This window comes from Ctenocephalides felis, unplaced genomic scaffold (genome assembly GCF_003426905.1).
Source record: "Ctenocephalides felis isolate EL2017-DRISC unplaced genomic scaffold, ASM342690v1 CF-g0.4_SCAFFOLD_00322, whole genome shotgun sequence".
Lineage (NCBI taxonomy): Eukaryota > Metazoa > Arthropoda > Insecta > Siphonaptera > Pulicidae > Ctenocephalides > Ctenocephalides felis.
Window position 1 is genome coordinate 35001 of NW_020536476.1, and position 12500 is coordinate 47500.

Below are 12500 nucleotides of genomic sequence, written 5' to 3' on the forward strand. Positions count from 1 at the left end.
TGCAAGTTGTCAATTTGCAAAATACGTGCAAGTTGCTATTTTTATTTAATTTTTGTAATATACTCTAAATAAGTAGTAACTTTCAACCCATGAATATTTCGAATCTTTTATAACAAAATATTCAGTATATTTATATCTTTTATAACAAAATATGCAGTATTTATATATATATATATATTATTTCATTTTACATAAACTATTTTCTCATCTCTATCAAAGATTTTAACAGTTTATACCGAGAGTATGTACTATTTATAATTTGACTTAACATCGGTAAAATACTAGGGCAAAAAGTCAACGATACGTGGTGTTCCCAAGCGGTCTCCCATCTAAGTACTACCCACGCCCGATGTTGCTTGACTTCGGTGATCGGACGAGAACCGGTATATTCAACATGGTATGATCGTTGACGACAAGTAAAACTATACAATCATATGTATACATAAGGTTATAAATGAAATTTCAGTAATAATTTAATATATATCTGCAATGTTACCATAGGGATAACTGACTTGTAACGCGAAGCAACCGAAAAGTTACCATAGGGATAACTGACTTGAAACGCGAAGCAACTGAAAAGTTGCCATAGGGATAACTGACTTGAAACGCGAAGCAACTGAAAAGTTGCCATAGGGATAACTGACTTGAAATTTTGTTCTTAGCCACGTAATTTAAAAAATCTCGAGAAAATTATATGAACACAATTAACCATTTATATACCATTTTATTCGTTATTTTATTCTGCATCTTTCGTACGAACAAAGTTTTTTCGTATCTTTTACGGTTTTCATGTTATAGAGCAATATGTGTAGATGTTAACTTGTCAAAATGCAAAGTGCGGCTAGGTTGGAGCAATACTCCTCACGATTCGATATTTCTGTAAAGAAAACATATAAAGTATTATACATCGTTAGAAAGGTCTCAAAATTCTTAGTTTTTTTCCCATATATCGCAACTTCGAATTCCAAACGGTGTGGCCTACAGGCGAGTTGCCGTCGTAAAATTTCAGGAAAATCGGAAAATCTCGAGAAAATTATATGAACACACTTAACCATTCATATACCATTTTATTCATAATTTTATTCTGCATCTTTCGTACGAACAAAGTTTTTTCGTATCTTTTACGGTTTTCATGTTATAGAGCAATATGTGTAGATGTTAACTTGTCAAAATGCAAAGTGCGGCTAGGTTGGAGCAATACTCCTCACGATTCGATATTTCTGTAAAGAAAACATATAAAGTATTATACATCGTTAGAAAGGTCTCAAAATTCTTAGTTTTTTTCCCATATATCGCAACTTCGAATTCCAAACGGTGTGGCCTACAGGCGAGTTGCCGTCGTAAAATTTCAGGAAAATCGGAAAATCTCGAGAAAATTATATGAACACACTTAACCATTCATATACCATTTTATTCATAATTTTATTCTGCATCTTTCGTACGAACAAAGTTTTTTCGTATCTTTTACGGTTTTCATGTTATAGAGCAATATGTGTAGATGTTAACTTGTCAAAATGCAAAGTGCGGCTAGGTTGGAGCAATACTCCTCACGATTCGATATTTCTGTAAAGAAAACATATAAAGTATTATACATCGTTAGAAAGGTCTCAAAATTCTTAGTTTTTTTCCCATATATCGCAACTTCGAATTCCGAACGGTGTGGCCTACAGGCGAGTTGCCGTCGTAAAATTTCAGGAAAATCGGAAAATCTCGAGAAAATTATATGAACACACTTAACCATTCATATACCATTTTATTCATAATTTTATTCTGCATCTTTCGTACGAACAAAGTTTTTTCGTATCTTTTACGGTTTTCATGTTATAGAGCAATATGTGTAGATGTTAACTTGTCAAAATGCAAAGTGCGGCTAGGTTGGAGCAATACTCCTCACGATTCGATATTTCTGTAAAGAAAACATATAAAGTATTATACATCGTTAGAAAGGTCTCAAAATTCTTAGTTTTTTTCCCATATATCGCAACTTCGAATTCCAAACGGTGTGGCCTACAGGCGAGTTGCCGTCGTAAAATTTCAGGAAAATCGGAAAATCTCGAGAAAATTATATGAACACACTTAACCATTCATATACCATTTTATTCATAATTTTATTCTGCATCTTTCGTACGAACAAAGTTTTTTCGTATCTTTTACGGTTTTCATGTTATAGAGCAATATGTGTAGATGTTAACTTGTCAAAATGCAAAGTGCGGCTAGGTTGGAGCAATACTCCTCACGATTCGATATTTCTGTAAAGAAAACATATAAAGTATTATACATCGTTAGAAAGGTCTCAAAATTCTTAGTTTTTTTCCCATATATCGCAACTTCGAATTCCGAACGGTGTGGCCTACAGGCGAGTTGCCGTCGTAAAATTTCAGGAAAATCGGAAAATCTCGAGAAAATTATATGAACACACTTAACCATTCATATACCATTTTATTCATAATTTTATTCTGCATCTTTCGTACGAACAAAGTTTTTTCGTATCTTTTACGGTTTTCATGTTATAGAGCAATATGTGTAGATGTTAACTTGTCAAAATGCAAAGTGCGGCTAGGTTGGAGCAATACTCCTCACGATTCGATATTTCTGTAAAGAAAACATATAAAGTATTATACATCGTTAGAAAGGTCTCAAAATTCTTAGTTTTTTTCCCATATATCGCAACTTCGAATTCCAAACGGTGTGGCCTACAGGCGAGTTGCCGTCGTAAAATTTCAGGAAAATCGGAAAATCTCGAGAAAATTATATGAACACACTTAACCATTCATATACCATTTTATTCATAATTTTATTCTGCATCTTTCGTACGAACAAAGTTTTTTCGTATCTTTTACGGTTTTCATGTTATAGAGCAATATGTGTAGATGTTAACTTGTCAAAATGCAAAGTGCGGCTAGGTTGGAGCAATACTCCTCACGATTCGATATTTCTGTAAAGAAAACATATAAAGTATTATACATCGTTAGAAAGGTCTCAAAATTCTTAGTTTTTTTCCCATATATCGCAACTTCGAATTCCAAACGGTGTGGCCTACAGGCGAGTTGCCGTCGTAAAATTTCAGGAAAATCGGAAAATCTCGAGAAAATTATATGAACACACTTAACCATTCATATACCATTTTATTCATAATTTTATTCTGCATCTTTCGTACGAACAAAGTTTTTTCGTATCTTTTACGGTTTTCATGTTATAGAGCAATATGTGTAGATGTTAACTTGTCAAAATGCAAAGTGCGGCTAGGTTGGAGCAATACTCCTCACGATTCGATATTTCTGTAAAGAAAACATATAAAGTATTATACATCGTTAGAAAGGTCTCAAAATTCTTAGTTTTTTTCCCATATATCGCAACTTCGAATTCCAACGGTGTGGCCTACAGGCGAGTTGCCGTCGTAAAATTTCAGGAAAATCGGAAAATCTCGAGAAAATTATATGAACACACTTAACCATTCATATACCATTTTATTCATAATTTTATTCTGCATCTTTCGTACGAACAAAGTTTTTTCGTATCTTTTACGGTTTTCATGTTATAGAGCAATATGTGTAGATGTTAACTTGTCAAAATGCAAAGTGCGGCTAGGTTGGAGCAATACTCCTCACGATTCGATATTTCTGTAAAGAAAACATATAAAGTATTATACATCGTTAGAAAGGTCTCAAAATTCTTAGTTTTTTTCCCATATATCGCAACTTCGAATTCCAAACGGTGTGGCCTACAGGCGAGTTGCCGTCGTAAAATTTCAGGAAAATCGGAAAATCTCGAGAAAATTATATGAACACACTTAACCATTCATATACCATTTTATTCATAATTTTATTCTGCATCTTTCGTACGAACAAAGTTTTTTCGTATCTTTTACGGTTTTCATGTTATAGAGCAATATGTGTAGATGTTAACTTGTCAAAATGCAAAGTGCGGCTAGGTTGGAGCAATACTCCTCACGATTCGATATTTCTGTAAAGAAAACATATAAAGTATTATACATCGTTAGAAAGGTCTCAAAATTCTTAGTTTTTTTCCCATATATCGCAACTTCGAATTCCAAACGGTGTGGCCTACAGGCGAGTTGCCGTCGTAAAATTTCAGGAAAATCGGAAAATCTCGAGAAAATTATATGAACACACTTAACCATTCATATACCATTTTATTCATAATTTTATTCTGCATCTTTCGTACGAACAAAGTTTTTTCGTATCTTTTACGGTTTTCATGTTATAGAGCAATATGTGTAGATGTTAACTTGTCAAAATGCAAAGTGCGGCTAGGTTGGAGCAATACTCCTCACGATTCGATATTTCTGTAAAGAAAACATATAAAGTATTATACATCGTTAGAAAGGTCTCAAAATTCTTAGTTTTTTTCCCATATATCGCAACTTCGAATTCCAAACGGTGTGGCCTACAGGCGAGTTGCCGTCGTAAAATTTCAGGAAAATCGGAAAATCTCGAGAAAATTATATGAACACACTTAACCATTCATATACCATTTTATTCATAATTTTATTCTGCATCTTTCGTACGAACAAAGTTTTTTCGTATCTTTTACGGTTTTCATGTTATAGAGCAATATGTGTAGATGTTAACTTGTCAAAATGCAAAGTGCGGCTAGGTTGGAGCAATACTCCTCACGATTCGATATTTCTGTAAAGAAAACATATAAAGTATTATACATCGTTAGAAAGGTCTCAAAATTCTTAGTTTTTTTCCCATATATCGCAACTTCGAATTCCAACGGTGTGGCCTACAGGCGAGTTGCCGTCGTAAAATTTCAGGAAAATCGGAAAATCTCGAGAAAATTATATGAACACACTTAACCATTCATATACCATTTTATTCATAATTTTATTCTGCATCTTTCGTACGAACAAAGTTTTTTCGTATCTTTTACGGTTTTCATGTTATAGAGCAATATGTGTAGATGTTAACTTGTCAAAATGCAAAGTGCGGCTAGGTTGGAGCAATACTCCTCACGATTCGATATTTCTGTAAAGAAAACATATAAAGTATTATACATCGTTAGAAAGGTCTCAAAATTCTTAGTTTTTTTCCCATATATCGCAACTTCGAATTCCAAACGGTGTGGCCTACAGGCGAGTTGCCGTCGTAAAATTTCAGGAAAATCGGAAAATCTCGAGAAAATTATATGAACACACTTAACCATTCATATACCATTTTATTCATAATTTTATTCTGCATCTTTCGTACGAACAAAGTTTTTTCGTATCTTTTACGGTTTTCATGTTATAGAGCAATATGTGTAGATGTTAACTTGTCAAAATGCAAAGTGCGGCTAGGTTGGAGCAATACTCCTCACGATTCGATATTTCTGTAAAGAAAACATATAAAGTATTATACATCGTTAGAAAGGTCTCAAAATTCTTAGTTTTTTTCCCATATATCGCAACTTCGAATTCCAAACGGTGTGGCCTACAGGCGAGTTGCCGTCGTAAAATTTCAGGAAAATCGGAAAATCTCGAGAAAATTATATGAACACACTTAACCATTCATATACCATTTTATTCATAATTTTATTCTGCATCTTTCGTACGAACAAAGTTTTTTCGTATCTTTTACGGTTTTCATGTTATAGAGCAATATGTGTAGATGTTAACTTGTCAAAATGCAAAGTGCGGCTAGGTTGGAGCAATACTCCTCACGATTCGATATTTCTGTAAAGAAAACATATAAAGTATTATACATCGTTAGAAAGGTCTCAAAATTCTTAGTTTTTTTCCCATATATCGCAACTTCGAATTCCAAACGGTGTGGCCTACAGGCGAGTTGCCGTCGTAAAATTTCAGGAAAATCGGAAAATCTCGAGAAAATTATATGAACACACTTAACCATTCATATACCATTTTATTCATAATTTTATTCTGCATCTTTCGTACGAACAAAGTTTTTTCGTATCTTTTACGGTTTTCATGTTATAGAGCAATATGTGTAGATGTTAACTTGTCAAAATGCAAAGTGCGGCTAGGTTGGAGCAATACTCCTCACGATTCGATATTTCTGTAAAGAAAACATATAAAGTATTATACATCGTTAGAAAGGTCTCAAAATTCTTAGTTTTTTTCCCATATATCGCAACTTCGAATTCCAAACGGTGTGGCCTACAGGCGAGTTGCCGTCGTAAAATTTCAGGAAAATCGGAAAATCTCGAGAAAATTATATGAACACACTTAACCATTCATATACCATTTTATTCATAATTTTATTCTGCATCTTTCGTACGAACAAAGTTTTTTCGTATCTTTTACGGTTTTCATGTTATAGAGCAATATGTGTAGATGTTAACTTGTCAAAATGCAAAGTGCGGCTAGGTTGGAGCAATACTCCTCACGATTCGATATTTCTGTAAAGAAAACATATAAAGTATTATACATCGTTAGAAAGGTCTCAAAATTCTTAGTTTTTTTCCCATATATCGCAACTTCGAATTCCAAACGGTGTGGCCTACAGGCGAGTTGCCGTCGTAAAATTTCAGGAAAATCGGAAAATCTCGAGAAAATTATATGAACACACTTAACCATTCATATACCATTTTATTCATAATTTTATTCTGCATCTTTCGTACGAACAAAGTTTTTTCGTATCTTTTACGGTTTTCATGTTATAGAGCAATATGTGTAGATGTTAACTTGTCAAAATGCAAAGTGCGGCTAGGTTGGAGCAATACTCCTCACGATTCGATATTTCTGTAAAGAAAACATATAAAGTATTATACATCGTTAGAAAGGTCTCAAAATTCTTAGTTTTTTTCCCATATATCGCAACTTCGAATTCCAAACGGTGTGGCCTACAGGCGAGTTGCCGTCGTAAAATTTCAGGAAAATCGGAAAATCTCGAGAAAATTATATGAACACACTTAACCATTCATATACCATTTTATTCATAATTTTATTCTGCATCTTTCGTACGAACAAAGTTTTTTCGTATCTTTTACGGTTTTCATGTTATAGAGCAATATGTGTAGATGTTAACTTGTCAAAATGCAAAGTGCGGCTAGGTTGGAGCAATACTCCTCACGATTCGATATTTCTGTAAAGAAAACATATAAAGTATTATACATCGTTAGAAAGGTCTCAAAATTCTTAGTTTTTTTCCCATATATCGCAACTTCGAATTCCAACGGTGTGGCCTACAGGCGAGTTGCCGTCGTAAAATTTCAGGAAAATCGGAAAATCTCGAGAAAATTATATGAACACACTTAACCATTCATATACCATTTTATTCATAATTTTATTCTGCATCTTTCGTACGAACAAAGTTTTTTCGTATCTTTTACGGTTTTCATGTTATAGAGCAATATGTGTAGATGTTAACTTGTCAAAATGCAAAGTGCGGCTAGGTTGGAGCAATACTCCTCACGATTCGATATTTCTGTAAAGAAAACATATAAAGTATTATACATCGTTAGAAAGGTCTCAAAATTCTTAGTTTTTTTCCCATATATCGCAACTTCGAATTCCAACGGTGTGGCCTACAGGCGAGTTGCCGTCGTAAAATTTCAGGAAAATCGGAAAATCTCGAGAAAATTATATGAACACACTTAACCATTCATATACCATTTTATTCATAATTTTATTCTGCATCTTTCGTACGAACAAAGTTTTTTCGTATCTTTTACGGTTTTCATGTTATAGAGCAATATGTGTAGATGTTAACTTGTCAAAATGCAAAGTGCGGCTAGGTTGGAGCAATACTCCTCACGATTCGATATTTCTGTAAAGAAAACATATAAAGTATTATACATCGTTAGAAAGGTCTCAAAATTCTTAGTTTTTTTCCCATATATCGCAACTTCGAATTCCAAACGGTGTGGCCTACAGGCGAGTTGCCGTCGTAAAATTTCAGGAAAATCGGAAAATCTCGAGAAAATTATATGAACACACTTAACCATTCATATACCATTTTATTCATAATTTTATTCTGCATCTTTCGTACGAACAAAGTTTTTTCGTATCTTTTACGGTTTTCATGTTATAGAGCAATATGTGTAGATGTTAACTTGTCAAAATGCAAAGTGCGGCTAGGTTGGAGCAATACTCCTCACGATTCGATATTTCTGTAAAGAAAACATATAAAGTATTATACATCGTTAGAAAGGTCTCAAAATTCTTAGTTTTTTTCCCATATATCGCAACTTCGAATTCCAAACGGTGTGGCCTACAGGCGAGTTGCCGTCGTAAAATTTCAGGAAAATCGGAAAATCTCGAGAAAATTATATGAACACACTTAACCATTCATATACCATTTTATTCATAATTTTATTCTGCATCTTTCGTACGAACAAAGTTTTTTCGTATCTTTTACGGTTTTCATGTTATAGAGCAATATGTGTAGATGTTAACTTGTCAAAATGCAAAGTGCGGCTAGGTTGGAGCAATACTCCTCACGATTCGATATTTCTGTAAAGAAAACATATAAAGTATTATACATCGTTAGAAAGGTCTCAAAATTCTTAGTTTTTTTCCCATATATCGCAACTTCGAATTCCGAACGGTGTGGCCTACAGGCGAGTTGCCGTCGTAAAATTTCAGGAAAATCGGAAAATCTCGAGAAAATTATATGAACACACTTAACCATTCATATACCATTTTATTCATAATTTTATTCTGCATCTTTCGTACGAACAAAGTTTTTTCGTATCTTTTACGGTTTAAGAGAAAATCGAGGAAAACTGGTTTGAACATTTATTGTAAAATTAGAAAATTTAAACAAATAATTATAAAAAATAATATAACTATATATAAATTCGTTTTATATTCATTGAGATCTATAAAAATCAATAAATACATAATTTTATACAAAAGTTTAAAAAAACCCAAAAAACACCTAAAAACTCAATAATTAACTATAATTCATATTGTCCATATATATAAAACTGTTTGAACATCTAACAAAATTTTCGACAAAAATTTTTCTATCATAAGGGTTCGCAGTTCGAAATTTTCCCAGACTTTTGTCTTGACGATTCACACCGTAAGCGCGAGCAGGCCCTCGCCGCAGGTCAAATGCACGTCGCTTGGGACTCAGTCTAATACTTACGCTGTGGCCGCGCGCCTTATATAGGGGGATAGGTCGTGTCGAGTGCGATGCGAGCAAGCTTAGGCTAAAGTACGCTGTGTTGTTCAGGCAGGTTCGAATATTATTCCCCGGTGTATTTTATACATTATATTCGATACTTTTAGTCTATCAACTATATAGCGGCGTTACTTTAAATAATGTCGTAGACCGTGTCTGGAATTATATACGCCGTATATGTTCGGATGTCGGTTTACGGCCGGGTTCTGGACCTTATTTATAAGTGTTCAACCATACTGTACAGCATATCCGCGGGCATGTGTCGTTGACGCAAAGACTCTTATGCGGAAAATCAAATATACAAATGCTATCAACTCAATACTCTCCGAGCGAGAATAAAAGTGAGTTATAACGATGAATTCTTATGAATTCGCCCCGACGTTTTCAATCTAACGAAGGGTAAAGAGACTGTTTGAAATTAACTGGGTCTGCGGACCGCAAATTTCATGTACGGACCGCCGTTTCGACGGTTGTTAAAGGTCTAGCCTCTGTGTTAAGCGCAGAATATATAAAATATCTAGTCGCGATGTAAACTGTTCGTTATGTTCAGGGAATATCGTACGGCTCAGATATATATATATGTAAGAAAATTCGTTGTTTAGAAATATTCATCGAACTTTTCTATACAAAGTGTGGTCTCTCGGGTGACGCCGAGGGACATTTACGCACTATGCTATTATATATATATAGCACCCTGGTTGATCCTGCCAGTAGTATATGCTTGTCTCAAAGATTAAGCCATGCATGTCTCAGTGCAAGCCACATTAAGGTGAAACCGCGAATGGCTCATTACATCAGTTATGGTTCCTTAGATCGTACCCACATTACTTGGATAACTGTGGTAATTCTAGAGCTAATACATGCAAATAGAGTTCCGACCAGAGATGGAAGGAATGCTTTTATTAGATCAAAACCAATCGGTGGCGGGCTTGCCTTGCTCACCGTTTGACTTGGTGACTCTGAATAACTTTGTGCTGATCGCACGGTCTAGTACCGGCGACGCATCTTTCAAATGTCTGCCTTATCAACTGTCGATGGTAGTTTCTGCGACTACCATGGTTGTTACGGGTAACGGGGAATCAGGGTTCGATTCCGGAGAGGGAGCCTGAGAAACGGCTACCACATCCAAGGAAGGCAGCAGGCGCGCAAATTACCCACTCCCGGCACGGGGAGGTAGTGACGAAAAATAACGATACGGGACTCATCCGAGGCCCCGTAATCGGAATGAGTACACTTTAAATCCTTTAACGAGGATCTATTAGAGGGCCAGTCTGGTGCCAGCAGCCGCGGTAATTCCAGCTCTAATAGCGTATATTAAAGTTGTTGCGGTTAAAAAGCTCGTAGTTGAATCTGTGTCCCACACTGTCGGTTCACCGCTCGCGGTGTTCAACTGGCATGTCTGTGGGACGTCCTACCGGTGGGCTTAGCCCGTCAAAAGGCGGCCCAACTCAAAATCCTACCACGGTGCTCTTCACCGAGTGTCGAGGTGGGCCGGTACGTTTACTTTGAACAAATTAGAGTGCTTAAAGCAGGCTCATTCGCCTGAATATTGTGTGCATGGAATAATGGAATAGGACCTCGGTTCTATTTTGTTGGTTTTCGGAATTCCGAGGTAATGATTAATAGGGACAACTGGGGGCATTCGTATTGCGACGTTAGAGGTGAAATTCTTGGATCGTCGCAAGACGGACAGAAGCGAAAGCATTTGCCAAATGTGTTTTCATCAATCAAGAACGAAAGTTAGAGGTTCGAAGGCGATCAGATACCGCCCTAGTTCTAACCATAAACGATGCCAGCTAGCGATCCGCCGAAGTTCCTCCGATGACTCGGCGGGCAGCTTCCGGGAAACCAAAGCTTTTGGGTTCCGGGGGAAGTATGGTTGCAAAGCTGAAACTTAAAGGAATTGACGGAAGGGCACTACAAGGAGTGGAGCCTGCGGCTTAATTTGACTCAACACGGGAAACCTCACCAGGTCCGGACACCGGAAGGATTGACAGATTGAGAGCTCTTTCTTGATTCGGTGGGTGGTGGTGCATGGCCGTTCTTAGTTGGTGGAGCGATTTGTCTGGTTAATTCTGATAACGAACGAGACTCTAGCCTGCTAAATAGGCGTACTTTCCGGTATCGCAAAGACCCTCCGCTTCGGCTTCGGTCGTTGTTGGTTGTGGTTCTTACTACCGGCGTACAAATATATCTTCTTAGAGGGACAGGTGGCATTTAGTCGCACGAAATTGAGCAATAACAGGTCTGTGATGCCCTTAGATGTTCTGGGCCGCACGCGCGCTACACTGAAGAGATCAGCAGGTTTTCCTTGGCCGAAAGGTCCGGGTAATCCGTTGAAGCCTCTTCGTGCTAGGGATTGGGGCTTGCAATTCTTCCCCATGAACGAGGAATTCCTAGTAAGCGCGAGTCATAAGCTTGCGTTGATTACGTCCCTGCCCTTTGTACACACCGCCCGTCGCTACTACCGATTGAATTATTTAGTGAGGTCTTCGGACCGGTGCGCGGCAGCGTTTCGACATTGCCGATGTTGCTGGGAAGATGACCAAACTTGATTATTTAGAGGAAGTAAAAGTCGTAACAAGGTTTCCGTAGGTGAACCTGCGGAAGGATCATTAACGTACATTTACTATTTAGTGAATGAAACGTGTGCGATATGTCGTATAACCTACGACGTATAAAATCTTAAAGCGTCTCGCAACGATGGATCATTCGTTTCATTAACGTTTGACCGGAGCTAGTCGCAAAATATTGCGCAGTGTGCAAAAGCAGCGTGACGCGGTTTACAACCGCTTAGCGCTCTTATGCATTGTGTGAGAGCACTGCCATGTATATCTGCTCGGTATCGCCAGATGCCTGAGCGAATGACGAAGTTCGTTGTGAAAACGGCGTTCTTTTTGAATATTATACTTTAAACGCATAGCTCAATCAATTCTTTGGGCGCTAGATGAAAGTCTAGTGTTTCAAAGTCGATTGTAGTAAACGCTTGCGTTAGTATTCTATATACTCTGCACATTTTATTCAAATTGTGCGAATTTGAACATTCGCTTCATTGCGTTGTTTTAAGAAAATGAAAGATCAGCGAAAGCAGATTTTTCAATCTCACACACAATGAAATATTCATATTTCAATTTTGAAACGAGGTCTCGTATCTCGGACCGAAAAGCGAAAGCTTTACGGTGTACTAATTGTAACCATAATAAACATACTAGTTTCAGAATCGCCCGAGTTATCTTAAACGATTTCGAGGGAATCACGATTGAAACATGTATAAATATATATAAAATCACCCTGAACGGTGGATCACTTGGCTCGTGGGTCGATGAAGAACGCAGCTAATTGCGCGTCGACATGTGAACTGCAGGATACATGAACATTGACATTTCGAACGCACATTGCGGTCCT

At 36.7% G+C, this 12500-nt stretch overlaps 3 non-coding genes across 3 annotated transcripts in view; 2 read left to right on the top strand and 1 right to left on the bottom strand.

The window, feature by feature from the left end:
* Nucleotides 1–292: 292 nt before the first annotated feature.
* On the bottom strand, nucleotides 293–411 carry LOC113363484. Its single transcript, XR_003365908.1, has one exon. It is a non-coding gene; the product is annotated as a 5S ribosomal RNA (ribosomal RNA).
* Nucleotides 412–9786: 9375 nt separating this feature from the next.
* On the top strand, nucleotides 9787–11713 carry LOC113363450. Its single transcript, XR_003365896.1, has one exon. It is a non-coding gene; the product is annotated as a small subunit ribosomal RNA (ribosomal RNA).
* Nucleotides 11714–12382: 669 nt separating this feature from the next.
* The window catches only part of LOC113363434, a 155-nt gene continuing 37 nt past the window's right edge, over nucleotides 12383–12500 (top strand). The window contains exon 1 of the ribosomal RNA XR_003365894.1: nucleotides 12383–12500. This exon is cut by the window's right edge and continues 37 nt beyond it. This is a non-coding gene — a ribosomal RNA (5.8S ribosomal RNA).